General features: G+C 48.8%; 1 protein-coding gene across 4 annotated transcripts in view; it reads right to left on the reverse strand.

Moving 5' to 3' along the window:
- Nucleotides 1-15,913, reverse strand: part of LOC138503949 (GTPase HRas) — a 609,987-nt gene that overhangs the window by 393,041 nt on the left and 201,033 nt on the right. Inside the window, exon 1 of one of the 4 annotated variants that reach the window (XM_069624076.1) lies at nt 11,472-11,605. The exons of 2 other annotated variants lie outside the window; for them this stretch is intronic. The gene's annotated coding sequence lies outside the window, so the exon portion shown is untranslated. Of the gene's footprint in view, nt 1-10,867; nt 11,276-11,471; nt 11,606-15,913 lie in introns of those variants that run through there. One more of the 4 variants, XM_069624074.1, reaches the window with a different exon arrangement.

The following is a 15,913-nucleotide window of genomic DNA, read 5'->3' on the forward strand; positions in this document are numbered from 1 at the left end:
CCGTCTTGATGGCCTGCAGCGACTCATCCACAGTCTTTCCAAACAGATTGTTCCCGTCGAAGGGCATGTCCAAAACCTTGGCTTGCACGTCCTGGCGGAAATCCGTTGCCTTGAGCCCCCCCCCCGCCGTCGAAGGCAAACGCTGTTGCCCAACTGGCGGAAACCAGTGTCAGCAATGTCCGTGGCCACAGTAATGGCGTGGTCCGACGCCACCTCACCCTCCTGTAGGATCGCCAGGGCCTCTGCCCTCTTGTCGTCCGGGAGGAAGTCCAACAGGGGGGCGATCTTGTACCACAATTCCCAGTCGTAGCGGGCCACAATCGCTAGATCGTTGGCCGCCTTAATCGTCGTCGCCGCCGACGAGATGACTCGTCACCCCACGGCGTCCAGCTTCTTTCCTTCGCCGTCCGGTGGGGAAGTTGAGGATGAAGCCGATGCCCCCACCCCCCGGCTTTCTTCTTGGCCGCCGCCGAGACGACCGAATACGGGGTCGGCTGCGCCCTAAGGCAAAACGGGGTGGTGTCGGGGACCCGGTACTTCTTCTCGTACGGGTCCCTCTTGGCAGGTGTCATGGACGGGTTCTTGAGGAGGGCAAGTCCCTCGTCCCAAATGTCATCCAGCAACGGCACCGCGAGGACCGTCTTCCTTTTGGCCTCGTGCTGTTGGTAGAGGAAGCCTTCATTCTTCTTCTCCTCAGGGCAGAGTTGAAAAAGCTCGGATGCCCTGGCAATCATGGCGTCGGATGCCCTGGCAATCATGGCGTGGAAGGAGCCAATCTCGTCGGGCGAGGACGCCCGAGGAATCGGAGACGGGAGGCCAGTCCCGTCCTCACCGCCGTCGTGATCCGTCCCTGCCGTGTCCGTTCCCGTGTCGTCCCTCGGGATCGGGGGAAGGCGACAGAGGCTGAGAAGGCCGTGAGGGCTGAAGGGGCACTGGATGAATTCTCCTCCTCTTGTTCGGAGGGCTTCCCGACGGACCCGGTAAAGCTGGGTCGTCCGTCGGGGGTAGGGGCAGTCTCGCCCTTATCTCCGTGCATAAGGCTTGGATTGCCGTCAAAATGTCCGCCGAGTTGTCCTGAGGCTTGGGCTGCGACGGGTGTGCCGGGAGCGACGGTTGTTCCTCCATGGGAACCTCGGCGTCGTTGCCACCCTCGCTCTCGTCGTCCCCTTCCTCGGGATTCCTCCGGAGGGGCTGGGTCGCTTTCAAATTCTCTGCCAGTTCCTCCTCGGAGGTTGTGTCTGTGTCCGTAATGGCCACGCCCCCCCTCTTTTTCCACCATGGTCTTCACGGGGGTCTTCTAGATGGGCTTAAAAGAGGATTCCCTCTGCGGAGGCAGGGAAACTCTGGGCCCGAGGTCGCCTCCACTGGGATAGTCTCCACAGGCTTCGCCAGGGCAGCAGCGACTCCCTCGATAGAGGCCTTAGCCAGGTGAATCAAGGCATTCACCACCTTGGGCGCGCTTGAGGCCCTCACCTTAGGGGGAGGGTCACTGCCTCGCTCCCCATCGGCCGGTTCCTCCGAGATCGACCGGGGCCTCTCCAGAAGCTTAGCCGGGTTCTCGGGTTTTCTCTTCCCCGAGCCAGAAGGTTGGCTCGCGGTTGATGGCATCGGTGAAAGTGCGCCATGCCTGGCAGCAGAGGAGCCCGACCGTTAGGCGCTCCCAGTGCCCGCGGACACGCGGTGCTTTGCCTTCTCTTGGGCCCCCGTCGCCGGGGCGCCCTCACAGGACTTAGAAGACCGCTCAGACTTCTTCTTCTCACCTGCTGGGCTCTGGCCTTCCAGCCAGTTGGAGAGACGGGTCCGGCGATCCCTCATCGTCCGCTCCGTCATGTTAAAGCAAAACGCACAGTCCTTCTCCATGGATGTTTTGTCCTCGTGGAGGCAGTAAAGGCATTTCGAATGCTCGTCCTCCTTGAACACATTTGGAGGTTGCATCAAGGGCAGATCCGGAACAGTTTGTCGGGAGTCGAGCTTCCCTTCTCCTGGGCCATGTTCCTCTCGTCCACGAGGTAGGCCTCAGAAACTTCTGGAATCCTCCAAGAAGCGTAATTCGACGAAATCTTCACCCTTGAGGGGCGTAGATAAATCCGAAATGGGTCCCTGTTGATCGGAAGTAGAAACGGTGGAGCTTAAGGCTCGATTAAACCGAAAAATGAGATAAATATCTTTGAAAAAGCACAAAACGCAGTAAAAGCTCGAGAGCTACAGCACGAGGACTCCCAACACTTGAGCGTGCAGTAAAAATCTGAGGATGGCTGCCAGGGGCGGGGCTTAGGGAGAAGGCTGTCATTGGCTGGGGGCAGTATAACCCAGAGACCAGTGATTGGTTACTACTAAGAAAGACAGATCAGAAACGAAACTGATACTGATTTTTTCTTTACCGAGGATTCCCAGCCTGGCGACGGGGAATATTCATGAGCATATGAATCCATGCCAGACCCCATGCTGGAGAAATGCTTTTTTTCTTTGAAACTGTTGTTTTGAAAAGTTTAACCTAAAATTCTGATTGTGGAAAAACCAGAGGACTCCCCCAGCTGAATACACAGTTAGAATCTGAGGGGAAGAGGAAGAGGAGGGTCTAGTCTAGGGCTACTTGAGGTCCTATTGGTGGGGACCAAAAACACCCTTAACAAGGGTGTTAGGCTACAAAAGTTTGGTTCTTCTTGCCTAGGGCAAGGGGAATCAAAAAGTAACTGAGGATTTCCAGCCTGACGACAGGGAATATTCACAGCATGTGAAACTATGAAAGATCCAATGCTGGAGAACACGTTAGGGCTGAAACAGACTGGGAATCAAGGAGGGGAAACACTGGTCTGATTCCACCTTTTCAGCCAGTGGGCAAGGGGTAGGGCAGTTTAGAGCTTGGCCAATCAGAGATTTTCATGGGAGTTAAAGGGCTATTGACCAGAGGACTGATTTGGAAAATTAAGAGAAGGCCAATTGGACTAGAAGAAGACCAGAGGGACCAGGAGAACCTGGGAGGTCTACAATGAAGATAATTATAGTGTGGACAAAGATATAAATAAAACCAAGATACACCGTACAAGTGGGTTCCGTGTCTGTGTCACCGGTGTCTCACACACGCTAAAGGCCAGAGAGTCTGAACCGTACAACCATTTAAGGTATCTGATAGATGCACGCAACAACAATCCTTTTATTATAAGTATGATTTTTATGATTGGGCACATAACATAGTTCTTTCCCCATCACTTTGGACAGAAGATTATGAACAGTGGCCTTATAAGAGTCAATCCGTAAAAGCATTACCACACTCTTCTTCTTCATTTCCATGCATCTAACCCACTAAAGCACCAGTAAATGTCTTTATAAGGCCAAGATTCCATTTACTACTGAGACCCTTCTTATAAGGTGTCACCAAAGCTAAAAAGGGAGCAACTGCATGAAAACCAATTGACGGTGAAGAATATTTAATCTGGAAAGTGATAGTGCCTGGTCTCCATACCCAATGAAGTTAATGTGCAACAGGGAACAATTTGCTAAGGCTTTGTCACGAGGGGTTGGGATCCTCTGTCAGCCAGGGGATGGGAGGCCTACCAGGGTGCAATCCATAGCCAGTCCCTCCCCAGATGGCGGGGGCAATGAAAAGGGACTTAGTTCCTAATGCCCATGGTGCCAGCATAATGTTGTGAAGTACATCTCTGTCTCACGCTATGCCTCTTATACAACATGCTCGCCAGACTCTGTTTCTTGCAGAGTCAACCAAACTGTTGTGAGCCAAGACCAGCAGCAACAGAGAGTGAGAAAACTTCCAGCGCCACCCACTCTCTGAGAATTTGAAGCCTGGACCCGAGTCAGCAACAACAACCTTCCATCTTGTCGGACTTTTGCGCTGGACAGGAGACAGACCGGGGAGAGCGAGCACACCGGCAGAGCAACCGCTACATGGTGGCGAGCAGAGCCACACAACATTGCCCGACGCCGACAGCAAGGCACCACCGCCAGTGGTTGATGCCCTACACTACCAGAGACATTTTAAGAGGACTTTGACACTGAAAAGAGATTGAACTTACTTGGGAGAACCCCCGAACAGATTGTCCTAACACAAACATGGACACTGAACCCACAAGCCGCTATCAGCCGTTCGCGATGGCATGAACGGAGAAAAGGGGTGGGGCCTTTTCCCACTATCTAACAGTTCTGCTGATCATGTCACAACCTGAGAAGAAAAGATGGGGACAGATTGGATAGGGGGTGAACCAATGGCAAGAAGGAGGGGAACATAAAAGAAAGAACATGAAGCAGGAAACTGAAGGTTGTTCAGGTAAGCTTTGAGGAGGTGGTTGGCCAAGGGACCAGCAATAGGATGGAAGGAGTAGCGCATTAAGGAGGTGATTTCTAGAGAAGATGAGGTATTGGTTAGTGAGTGCCGGATGTACCGGTGATGTGGCAAGCGTGGATGGAGGAGTTAGTGTAAGGCGTGAATGTGAATTATCTGGAATTGAATGGAAGGAGGGAGTCTGACTACAAATATGGAGGGAGGGAGGGAGGGAAGGTAGTAGTGTGGAGGAGGGAGCAGTAGTCTGGAAGATAAAGGAAGGGTAAACCAAGGGGGTGGACTATTGTCAATGAGTGGAGGTGAGGCCTAGAAGGAGTGAGAGATACTGGAGGAACAGTAGAGGGCGAAAGGAAGAGGTGAGCAGGAGAGGGAGTGGAGAGAGTGAGCATGGTAGAAGGACTTAATCCAACAGGATGTCTGCAAGGCACACACACCCTCCCTATAGAACAAAAACAACTGGCTAGAGTAGGGAAAGTTAGGAAGTCTCAGAGGGAGTATAGATAGATATGGCCGCTGGCTTTTAGTTGGACATCTCTGTTTATTTAGTCATTAGAATACTGAGAATTAACATTTGCCATTTACTAACCTAGGATTATAGACAACTGGATTAGGAAGGAGGTGCAAAAAGACAGTGGGACGGCCATAGGCCCATTTGATATTTCTATAAAAACCCTGGAACTGTTTGAGACATGGAATAATTTTTGAGACACAAGGGGGAGAAAAGAGAGAACATCAGGACAGGGAATATAAGGGCATGAAAGGGCAAGGCTAAGTGGGACCTGGTGGATTGAAAAGCACCCCTTTTAAGAATGTTTAGCCTTTGTGGTAGACTGGTTAGGATCCATATATAAATTCCCAGAGGGAGCCAAATAGCTGATTGCCTTTAGGCCCTCACGAGTAGCCACCCAGATCATAAAAAGTATGGTTGCCAATCTGTGGTCTAGAGACCACCTTTGGATTTAGGGACGCGTGGATTAGGGAGGGAAAAGCCCATGGGAAACAAGAGACAGAGAGAGAGGGGAATGGCTTTTAGTCAGACTTGATTTAAAAATTCAAATAAAAACCCTTGAGCATTCTTCGAGAGTTGGTGCGTTTGTGAGGCCAGTGGTAATGTATGTGCTAGTTTAAGGTTCTGGCATTTTACCCATGGCTAGAGAAAGATTTAGAATATGTGAATGTTTTGGGCAAGCAAGGGTAGAGACACTATTTCATAAAACATTTTAGGAGGGAGCATGCCTTCGGTGACCCAATGTCTTCCACTATGTCACGGACGAAGTGAAACGGTGTTGCCTAAAGAGCGCTGCTTTACTTTGCAGCTAGTCTTATGGTATGTGGAAAGAGCTAGGGCTTGCGATTGCACTGGTGAAAGCTCCAAAGCGAGTGGGTGGGAATGTGGGACAGGTTGCACCTTCCCAACCACTCAACTACAAAGGACTATGGGTCATGCAGTTCCTATGTGGTTGCCAATTTTACCAGATTATCATGCCGCCAGTTATCGTGGTAAAAGACGGGATAAGTGGCAGTGGCTTTCTCCGCCCCACCTTATGGGAGCCAAAAAAGGGTCAGATATCTGCCAGAATTAGTGCATACCAGAGAGCACCTTCCCAATCTCAAACTGTTCAAACAATATCACGTGAACCCCCAGACGTCTACTATGATTGTACATTTTTGCCTCAGACCCCCGATCTGTGCTGATGGTATTGTGACTATTAAGAGCGGTGACATGCTAGTTTTTCTATCTCCTGTCAGTCTAATATTCACCAACACGTTCCCCTGGGCCCTTCGTGCCCGAGCACTATTTTCACATTTTCCACACAGTGCGTCCTGGTGGCGCACTGTGTGGAAAATTGCAAAATACTGCTGGGGCACGAAGGGCCCAGGGGATAGTGTTGGGGAATATTAGACTGGCAGGAGACAGAAACACTAATGAAATAGGCGCCACCTAAAACGATTGTTTCAACGCCTGAGATCTCGCGGAGAATAGGGACAGTACAATGTGACAAAAGCGCACTCACGGTCTTTCCCATCTTGCACAATGTCAGCACTGCTAGTTAATGCACCCAAGGTTTCATCAGCGACAGGCGGGCGAAATATTCACTAGTCCAGTGGATCAATATTTGTAAATTGTGTTAAAAGAATAAGGAGGGCAAGTAAGTGGGCGATTAAAAAAACTCTGTAGGTAGTAAAACTAAACTAATCATTTTAAGAACAATGTTTACAAAAGAGAACGCCAAATGAAAAAAGTGTCTTACAACAGATCCTTAACAAGAAAAAGCATTGGCCTATGCATTAAAGCAGAGGCTTGGCCAGTCCAAAACTCTGGAGCCGCCATCGAGAAAGCACTGTCTTCCCTGGAGCCACAAGAAGCACCACTACCACAGTGACACACACTGTTGCAAAGAATTTAGGTTGTACCTAGTTGCACTCTTAGACCACATATTTGTCTGCAGACAGTATGATCCTTCCGCATGCAAAGCAGTAAAGGCCATAACTGCTAAACACTACTGCTAATTAGTACTTCACATGGAAAACTACTGGCAGGGGGGCGAAGAAGGCGCACATAGAAAAATAACGGTGGTATTCTGCACCAGGCACCCTTTCTGAGTCAAGCATATAGGGTCCTCTGCATACAGTGCGTTTCCATCGTGAACATGTGTGTGAATGCGGACCTCTGACCGCGTGCATGTAAAAATACCCAGCCTTAACAACTTGGGGTGAGCATGTTGAGGCACCACGATGCAATACTAATGCACAGCATTGATCAATGGCAACTCACACTCTCCTCTGTCCCTTTTCCAAACCCACAAACATTATTTCCGTCTGGTTTGGGTTCAACTTTAGCCAATTAGCCTCCATCTAGTTGTCGACTTTAGACAAGCGAGTCCTAAAGGATTTCTGGGCTATCTTAGGGCTGCCTTTGAAAGGGACATATATCCGTGGCCATCAGCATAGGGATGGGAGCGCAACCCGTGCCTCCATTATACTGCCCAGAGCTCTGGCAAAGATTTAACAACCAGAGAGAGAGGGCTGCACACTGGGACCCCATAATGGAAAGAGCACCCAGTCGAGAAATGAGGCCTGATGCTCCCTTGCTGGGGGTCCTGATCCCCCAACTGTTACCAGAGACTGGCTAAGAACCCATCATGGTCAAATGGCAGGTCCAGCATGATAAAAGCAGTGCTTAATTCAAATTGGAGGGTATCAAAGAAGCCGCCCAGACTCTTTGCCAGCTGGACAAATACTACATTTGCCAGCATCCTCTTGTGACAGGGGTTTAATTAGAGAAAGGGCGATAGTTGAAGAGAATATCTAGACTATGGCCAATCCTTTTAAGCAGAGTTTGAACCAGTGCTTTTTTTCGTCAGTGCTCAGACAACCATCATCAAAACACACCTGTGGATGATCTCTACTAGCCCTTACCACTGTTCCAAGATTCCCCCAAGGTTCCTTTAGGTAAACCTAAGAGGTAGGGTTCCAGATTACAGCTAGTTCAATGTTGGCCAAGGATTAATGTGAAATGTTCGAAAGTGATGAAGAGAACAAACTCGTCTATGGATTCCATTCAATGCCAGTATGAACTTTGGCAGAGTAGAGCAAACACTGCATCTGACCCAGTATGTCTTACACCACTTTTAGCATGTGACTAATGCCGAAGAGCTGCAGAGTTTGAAAACTGACAGCAAATGAGAGGCAGAGGTACCAAGAGGAGTCCTGAGCAAACTTCCGAGGCAAACGAGCACAATACATGCCAAGATGCTTGGCTGGAGATATGATGGTCAGCCAGGTGATGCCAGAGAAAAATGGTCTCAGAAGCAGCAACGACAAATTAAGAACTTAGTGTGAGTCTCTAACATGGTACTGACCAGGAAGTATCACTGTTGAGGAAGCCGGGGAGAGGGCGGGTGGGTGAGGCGGGGAGAATTACAAGCTGCACTGAGACTGCAGAACCACCAAGGACTGGTGGAGCAGGGACAGTGCAAAGGCCACTAGGAAACAGGGTGTGAGATACTAAACAGAGCAGAGGAACACCCTCAGGAAAATTATGGAGGAGAATGAAATCAATGGGGCCTGCTAGAAGGAGAGAAGGTTGGCATGGACCTGAAAGGAAAGGCTTATGCCATGAGAGTAACTAACGATGTGAAGCCACCCGTTTGCATCACAGGAGGCAAAGGAAGAGGAGAGGTGAGGAGTGGGAGAGGCAACAGAAGATCTCTTGGGAATGCTTTCCCAGAGGAGGGTGGAGGAGGAAAGCGAGGCTTGCTAGAAAGATGGTGGACCCAAGGATCGAAATTGCTAAGAGCAGGTTAGCTCCTGGTTTTACCCAGAAAAGCCTGGTTAGCTCAACATCAACAGTAAGCAGGAGCTACCTTTGGCTCCTTCCGGCATACAAACAAACCTATTTGACATCAGGTCTGCGAGTTTGGAAATGTGCACAAATGTGTATTAGCATCCATCTAAAACAATTAAAGCACAATAAGTCATGCATAATAGACAAAAAGATTGCATCCCCTTTAAAAGTCAGAATTGCAGCGTACTATTTCCTAGCTCCTCGTTCCTCAGAGGCAGCTCCTGCTTAGTGAGTGATGCACAATACCAAAGAGTTGCTTTAAAATCCTGTTCATCAAATCTGTATTTGAATCCTTGTGAAACCGTTGCAAGTTCAAATGCCATGCTACCGATACCAACAGACTTCTCATACTTGGAGCAGCAAGCGAAAACCAGAGGAAGAGAAAGGAGACTGCGTGGCAGAGCCGATAGGATGAAAAAGAACCAAAGTATGAGCAAACTACTGGAAGTAGAAGTGCCCTTACACACAGTCTGGGGGAACCAGGCTGTGCGCTGTCCTGGGAGCTCACAAGCATGGTTCTTCGGAGTGTCAAGCCTCATGTTTATATATTATTTCTCCGCCCTGATGATTGCACTTTTATATCCATGTTGACAAACCCTAGAGAAGGCCAGGCCAGTTTCTGGATAGCACTTTCTTTTGCATATCCCACTGCAAGAATCTCATAAAATAGAATTTCATTGGGGTGCTCACGCATGTTGCAAAGTAGATGGTCCTTTGGGGCTCACTCAAATCGATTGGGCTTGAGTAACCTTTTGGGCCAGACCCAAGCAGCTCTGCTTGCCACTCTGAGGGAAGAGGGGTACTTTTGATCTCTGTCATTAACTTCTGCCAAAGATACAACCTAGCAGAAGATCAGGTTGTTTGTAGGACCATGTCTTTGTCTAGAGTCATGAACAATCTAGTTAAATCCCATGGACCACATTGTTTCCAAAAGGCTTGTCGCTGCAGCCTCGGAGGTATAATCTGCCCATCCGTCTCCTAGCACAATCAAGTATGGGAACGCCTCAAGCATGGAGGGCATCCCCTCGGAAAGGTTAGGGGATAAAGTCGCTGCTGCGTCGACTGGGCCTGTACCCCAGGGAAGTAAACAGCTTCATCCATCATCCCAAGGCGTTCCCAGAGGTAACCAGGTTTCAGCGATGAAGACCACACTGGGCCAACCCATAACTATAGTGTTGTGTACCAAAGAAGCCATGCACACAACAGGACTGATGTTCATCAGCGTGATGCTAGGAGCTCAATGCACCAATTAACCAGAGGTAACTATCTAAAGGTCTGGTTTACTCAGATGAGGCGTTTGGCCCTTGGGCTTTAATAATTGACGACTACAGCTCAAGGCAGTTGTGGTGGTGACTCACCAGATCTTATATACAGGTGGGGAGGATAGATGCGCTGCACGAACAGCAACCCAAAGGTCATCCCTCCTGTAAAACCTCAGCCTCGGGTCAACACAGAGACAAGCCGGATAGCCGCCTAACCTGGGATTAACCCACCCTTCACCATCCCTTGCCCCTCCCACTGCCAAGTGAGGTTGCTGCGTTTACCCCTTGAAACTCATTACTACACCAAGAAAATTGCAAGATCTCGCTTCAGCAATTTGAACTTGCCCAGCAAGCTAAAGTTCCCACTCTACTCCCATCACCACAGGAGGCAGTGACCACTACGGCATCTCACTACTGTGAGGGATCCAGAATAGTAAAAATACAAGTATGCCAACTAGTTCAAAAAGTTTTAACAAGAATTTAAACTGGCCCAATAAACGGTTGGGACAAAGCCACACCCCACATCCATACGGTCGATAGTCCACTGTCTACCATTCACACTGCACAAAAGCCCAGCACCAACCTTTAAGCATCAAACTGGCAACACTTGACACGCACATTTGTCATGAGCATGACAATATGCGTTTCTAGGCATACAATTTGATAGGCGGGACTCCGTCCACATCACAAAAGACGCAAACAGCCTAACATTGTGGAAACCAGTGAAGACCCAAATGACCACCTATAAGTACGTATCAAACATGAGCATTGAAGTCTCTCACGCCACTCCAAACCTCAATTTCTGGCCGATATAAATCTCTTTCACTGTGTCCCCACAAGCCGTGTCCCAGTCATTTCATGCATGGAATGTTTCTACTTCCACGGATCCAGAACAGCACTAGGACAGCACTGTGTGGGGTCACCTGCTCCGTTAAAGACAAACTAATGCAATAAATAAACCTTTTGTGTGTCGATGTTCAGTCACGACGACCACCGGCGCGGGTCTCGCGGGCGTAGCGGCGCGTCAAGGGAGCCGTGTCTCATGCGCCGCACAAGGTGTCTGTCGCCCGATGAAAAAGCTCTCTCTCGAATCAGACGCTGCAGTGCCGGCTTCAATCGGGAAGAGGCTCCATCATGCCGGGCGACGACATCTCGACGTCAAACAACCGTGAAAGGGACACCAGGGTAGCCGTGTGAGCCGAGGGAGTGCCGCGGCTGGACGGACCTGCGCACATCCAATTAAGACAAAGGCGGGAACGGGGCATTTAGCTAAAAATAAATGGAGTCCTCCATTAGGACAGCAGGGCTCCCGGCAGTTTATTGATCGGCGATCGTGAGTGCTGCTGCCAGCGCGAGGCGCGCAGCAAATGTAATGGTAATTCAAGGGGGCTGTTTTTAACCGCAACACTGCAGTCATGACTGAGATCATGTTTTCATCTCGACTAGCTGAGAACCAAGCATCTCATCCTGCGCCACAACCATGTTTAAAAGGTGGGACGATGCAGCCCACCCCAGGCGGGGCCCCTCCTCCCGCCGACCCCCCTTATTTCCGCGGAATACTCACAGTGCGCTAAAACCCTCCTCAGTCACTGGTACTGCGCTGGATTAGTCGTGGAAATGAATCACACGCCTCACTACACGCACACCCTAAAAGCCACCCATTAGCTGCACAATGTGCTTTCTTTTCTCAAGGCCCATTTCGTGAAACAGCCCCAGTCAGCGCTGGAAACAGGAATGATTTACTGGGGCATCCCACCAGCGAAGGGGGAGGCAGTGGAAGATTAAAGGCAAAGGTCTCCGTGGGCAAAAATGAGGCACTGAGGGCCTCAGGTGGGAGGGTGTGGGGGGAGTTCATGGAGGCGGAGCCTAGAATGGGCAGAGTTGCACAAAGATGAAGTTTAGGAACAAATGCTACTTTTATAACATTTTGTTTTTTTACAGGTGTCTGTGTTCAGGGCAGTGGTCTGACTAGCTGTAGACAGCTGGGTCTCCTCACCCAGTTTTGCTGTTCATTTCAACACCTGGCCAAGGATTAATTCTAGTGGACGCACATACCTTCGCACACACCTCAACTCATAGGCAGGGTGATTAAGGAAATGAGGCAAGCACTGGGTCAATTTAGTGGCCAAAAAGAGCAGGAAAGGGGAGTAGGAGATAAAGAAAAGGTGGGATACTAGGGAGGAAAGAACTAGTAAGGAAAAAAAAAAAAGGGGGAGCAAAAAGAATGCTGTATCGGAGGAAAAGGAAAAAGGAGACGTAGGGGAGCATATTTGTGATGTGAGCTGGGCAGGCGCTGGCACTAGCTGCTGTAATAAATGAACATGGAAATAATTAAAATGCAACCAATTATATGAGGTTGTATTGAAATGTGACAAAAAGATCCACATGGGTGACGAAAACCCAGAGTTCTCCTTGTTCACCTTATACCAAGTTGGCAGCTACACAAGCCCAGGTGAAGTCCAAGGTCGGAAAACAGTGGTGGGTGTGTCGCATTTTGCTGGACTGTCCTAGATTCATGGGCCATGTCCTGTGTCTCGCACATAGCCAGCTAGGGCAGAAATACGCCTGACTTTGCTCCACTGAAGCAGGATCAGCTGTCCAAAGTCTTCCCAGATTACACTTTTCTTTTGACAGTTAAAAACGCAGGGAAGCACACCTTTCCCACTGCTGCCCCAGCACCCCCAGATTCAGCTTTATGTCAACCCCATTTCAATAAACAGATTAGAGTTTGATGACCCAGACCCAGGGACGCCTGGGTAGTGACTGTTGTCCCTTAAAAGGTGCGAATGGTGGGTGATAATAAATCGGAGGCGAGTATATTGCTGCATGCTGTGTAAAATAACGGCTCAAGCAGATTACCTTATATTGCATTCTCTTTCACTGTGAATACTTTTAAAAAGACAAATGAGATTGTTTTTAGGCCCACATACCTTTGCAGGCTGATGCATCAATCTTGCATTCAGGATGGCAAAAGTAAACCTATGCATGTCCTTTTGCTTGACCTATTGTTATAACAATGTATGTAATGTCTGCTTGGTTTCTTATGTGATTTATATACTTTTCAAGGCTTTGCTAGAAAAGTAATTAATAGAAATTTTTGGAAACCCAAACCTTAAAAAATACTTATATGTCTTATCACTGGAAATGTATGTAGTCGAGTGCTTAAATCACAGCCTTGTGTCTAAATACTGATTACAACACTTCTGTGAAATGTTTGATCCTGGGCAAATCATGTAATCTCACTGTGCCTGATCTGCTGACATTGGGTGTCCATAGAAGTCATTCCGTTTGCAACCTTTTCTATGAACAAAACCCTTATGGCCAGAAAAACAAGCCAAGGCCCCTAGATCGGGGAACATGGGTGAGGGGCACAGCATGGGACAGAAAAGCAGGAAAATCAGCAGAGCCCCAGGGGCGCCAAAGGCTGGACCTCCCTCCACTTGAAACAGAGATTGGGACAGAAAGCCAACCCTGGATAAACATTTATTACATGCTCTTTAGCGCTTTTGAACAGTATTTCTGGAATGGCTCTTGTGGTCAATGTTGTATGCCAGTGATCAAGATAACCAGGAAGGAGGCAGTGCCCCAAAGAGAACGTAGTGTTAAAGTATGCACAATTTGTATGTGAATTCCAAACTCATGAATGCAGGGACAGTTTTCAGTGGGCCTCATTACGGGTCTGGCGGTAGCCGTGCTGGTAAAACTGGCAGGTAGCCGCCGGACCCGTAATTAATTACAGGCGTCTGACTTCTCGGTGCCACCGGGCTATTCCAAGTCTGGTGGCCGGGAAGTCAGGCGCCGGTAATTTTGTTAGTCCCCATTCCCATGGAGTCCCAGAGGACTCCATGGGAATGGGGACACAGGAGTACCGGTCCGTTACCAATGGTGCTGGTGCTCCAATGAGAACTCTGCGAGCGGTTGCCGTCCGGCCCTGCAGTTTTGACCCTAGCGGGCAGGACAGCACCCTCCAGCAGAGTAATATTGTGCCGGTCCAGTAACAACGGTGCCGGTAGGCTTACCAGCACCGTTGATACCAGACCGGCACAATTATAACGAGGCCCAGTGTCTTTCAACTTTTTCAGTTGAAATGGAGAAAGAGCTCAGAGGGGACCCGCAGCTGCCCCATTTTGGCTGCTTACTACACTGCAACATAGATCTCACTTTCATGGCATTAAGGGCCTCATTGGGAGTTTGGCAGTAAATCTGCCTAAATACCGCCAAACTCCATTACCGTTACCACCACTTGGTCCTGTGGCTTTACCACAGGATTAAATGTGGTGGCGATCCCCCATTTTTGGAGTCCACCAGACTCAATGGGGATTTTGGCCATATTTACTGCTGGCAGAATTACTGTGCAGTAAATCTGCCAATTCTTGGAGCTAAAATGGAGGATTTATTTCCAGCAACAAGCTGGAGGGGAATCCACCACTTTTCCTCTGAAAATCAGTGGCTTTACTACACAGTAATTCAGCTGGCGGTAAATCCACCCAAAAATTATATTTTGCACTGTGGGAGAGGTGCCAGTAACTATAATCGCTACCACTCTTTTCCCTTAGCGCCAAACTTGTAATGGGGCCCTTTAAATGTGCACTTTGCCTGCTGCAGTCACCTTAATTGAACACTAAATATGCACTTTTTTGTTTTGTTCATTCATATAGCACTACGAACCCTCAGGTATCTGAGCGCTGCTTATTTCCCACAATGTGTGGGGCTCATTTATCGAACTCGGAAGGATGAAAGGCTGAGTTCGGCCCTGCCGGGATTCGAACCTGCATCAGCAGGCTCTGCAGGGATGTGAAAGCGAGAGCTCTACTCGCTGTGCTATCTGACCGGCTGACGTTGGAGCACGTTCCAGACTGCCTTTGCGGCAGTCACACAGCACCCAGCAGTGTTACCACTTCTTTGCCTTTTACTCTGGTTTCACCTGCAATAGCACCTGAACCATAAGGTGCAATTACTAACTTTTCAGTGGACGTTTAGTGTTTCAGCTCCCCTCTAGCTGCCTGGACCGTAAAATTAAATAGCATTCCTTTGTATCCATTCTTATTAAAGTATCCAAAGGGTGCCACCTTCTGTGCCCCGCCCACCAACTGTAGGCATGGGGGCCCAATCGTATTAAATTGGGCCCCGACAAGCACTGACAAATGTTCAGCCGGGCCCTGCGAGGAAGCGCCAAGACGACTCTTTATTATTCTGATCTGCCTAACTGCCAGCAAAGAAGGCGCGTGTAAAGAGATTGAGAAGGTGTCGGACCAGAACACAGGAGGGCCTGCTCAACCTTTGTCCATTTTCCAGTGCTAAACCTGCCTCTGGGGGCATGGGTGTCAGGGACTTTTTAATGGGAGGGCAAAAGTGGCACTTGCCCAGGGCCCCCACCTGGGCACAAGGCTGCCGGATCTAAAGAAGTAAGATTCCTTTGTTCACCAGTCTGAAATAGCTCTAAACCTATTGCCTGTCTGTTTTGGAAAGTATATTTTACCTCAATCAATTCATTGTGTAATGCTTTCTGTGTTCACTGTGGTATATATAGTTTGTGTGTTCCTTGCAACATAACTCATGTAGCATTCTTTCCTTCCTGTGGGAATTATGTTCATGTGCAATAGCCACATTTGAAATGCATACTGATAAATTGAGTGCCACAATGGTTCAGATGTTAGCTCAGTGTGTTAAGCACTCATTGCAGTGATATGTGTTCCTATGCAAGATTAGAATAGCACATTCCTGTAAGGCTGGCTGAGCCTTTCCTATGTCTGAAGTTTATAAACCTGGCTGCATATGTACTTGGTCTTGCAGCACAACAGGCGCTATTATCAGCAATATACCTGCACCAGATAGGGGTTGCTATAAAAACGAACATGTCATTCTTATGGTGAAAGTCTAGAAATTGGATAGCTCAGATGGGGTGTTGTAAAACCTAGGCAATTGCCTCCAACGATTAGCATAAACTGTTAGTCCAAGAGATGAATAAGTATCAGAATTTGGAACCAAAGCATCCATGCTTGTATC

The sequence above is a fragment of the Ambystoma mexicanum genome, chromosome 11, assembly GCF_040938575.1.
Source record: "Ambystoma mexicanum isolate Mex_15411 chromosome 11, UKY_AmexF1_1, whole genome shotgun sequence".
NCBI classification, from domain to species: domain Eukaryota; kingdom Metazoa; phylum Chordata; class Amphibia; order Caudata; family Ambystomatidae; genus Ambystoma; species Ambystoma mexicanum.